Raw genomic sequence first — 2204 nt, forward strand, 5'->3', positions numbered from 1 at the left:
GGTGTAAAAAAAAAAAAAAAAAAAAGGTACAATTGCGCAGTCCCAGGATGCATGTCACAGATTGCTCAGGTATGCACCAGCCCTAAATTCTTTGTAAAATCTAGTACCACACACTGCTCTTATACAAGCTGAAGCCCACAAGCAAAAGTCCCTTGCTCATTTGTATGGCAGATAAAATTAACAGCTGATGGCTATAGAAGGTTGCAAAACGTGTCCCTGCGACCACTTAAAAAAGAACTCCAGGAATAAATATTCTTAACCCTTGCAGTGGGACTAGCCTCACACTGCAAGGGTTAAGTGTTGTTTTTCATCTAAGCCAGATGAATATACATATTTTTTTTTTTTCGTCCTGTTATACCGGACCCTGCAGCCTTTCTCACCCTCCGTTCCGGCGCTCTAAGGTCTTGTGAGTCACCATGTCCTATACAATATATAGGACTTGAGGACACCAAGGGACATACCATCGCTGGAGTGACAGAGGAGACAGGCTCCAGACATCGGTCTAACAGTTAGCCAGCTGTAAGGTTCAGGTGAGCACATCTTTATTAAATTGTGTCGCTTGACAAAAACAAGGGTTAAGAATATTTATGACAAAGATTCTTCTTTACACACAAACCACATGTATTTGTACTGTTTCATATATATGCAAAAGAGTAAATAGCTGACTGTTGAGTCCCACATTCCCCAATTACCAACACTATTTGTGAGTACCCCACATTAAACATGATATCATGCTTTGTTGTAAATCCAGGAATACAGATATAGAAAAACCTCTACAATACGTTTTTATTATTTTAAATAAGACGAGTGTTTAAATCTGGTCACAACAATACCCTTTGGAGCTCGAGTACGTAGCACAATGGCTACAGCTGGCCACACACTGATCAAATTTAACCAGTGTCTGACCCAATCAGGACCCCCCGCCCCAACAAAAGTTGATCTTTCAAATATTATTATTATTATACAGGATTTATACAACCTCAACAGTTTGCACAGCGCTTTACAATATAAGGAAGACATTGCAATCACAATACAATGCAAGACACGATGGGATGGGATGGATGGACAGCCAACTAGATGCAGTCACTCAGGTATTCTGACAGAATACAAATAGACCAGCAGGGGGAATCCCCCATCCACAAAGGGAATCCAGAGGTTTTTCTCCTTCATCCCTTGGGGCTGAAGGTAAAAAAAAAAAAAACACAGTGTGAGGCCAGCCTAAGTGGTTAGAGTTCTTACCTTGCAATGCTATGCAAATGACTTCAATTCCCACCTGGGACTAGATATAGTGTGTACATCCTTATGACTTTTTGACTGTACCCGTTTCCTTCATTAAGTAACACATAATAATAGGTTTATATTTCAAATAATATTTCCATTTAATGCGGCCTAAAAAAAAGAGCAGATAATTTATTCTACTCTAGTAAAAGGGTAACATAGCATGTGAGTAATTATCTTGGCAAGCGCACCTCCATTATTATGTAAGGGAACTACTCAGAAACAACACTGCCTCCTAGTGATCGCTACCTGCCATGAATGACCATCTATATGCACCAATGCCTTCCAAAATCTTGCTTTATTTATTATTACACATGGAAAGAAGACACAAACTCCAAGCAGCCAGTGTCACTTCTGGGAAACGGACCTAGAACTGCAAGGTAAGAGTGCCAACCAGAGCCCATTTCATATCATGTCAGTAAATAAAACGGTTGTGCATAGAGCGAGAGACAACGGTGCACTCTTTTCCTGCCAACACACAAAGACTGCCTTCATTTGTGAAGATAAAAAATACGTGCATCCTTCACTACACCTTGACCAACTTCACAAATACAAATGTCATAATGTGTATATGTATCATGACTTTTGATCCCAATAAATACTCAAATGAAAAAGGGAAAGCAAAAATAAGCAGTCTTTCCATATTGTCAATGGACGCAGCGCCCAATCTTCCAGATACAATGAATAAACAAGTCAGTTTTTCAATGACTGGCATAAAAACAAGACTGTGATTCCATCTATTTGCAGAACACAAGGAGGACTCAATGAAAGAGTGGATGTATGGATCACATATGCAGGTTCTGCGCAAGCAAAGCTATACATAACAATTCCTCTCACACATCAAGTCCCATATACTGCTGTCAGCAGAATACTTACATCAGTCATTCTTTTAGATCACAATATGCCACATTATAAACATGGTTATA

This window comes from Nanorana parkeri, unplaced genomic scaffold, assembly GCF_000935625.1.
Source record: "Nanorana parkeri isolate BGI_ZX_2015 unplaced genomic scaffold, ASM93562v1 scaffold1489, whole genome shotgun sequence".
NCBI classification, from domain to species: Eukaryota; Metazoa; Chordata; class Amphibia; order Anura; family Dicroglossidae; genus Nanorana; species Nanorana parkeri.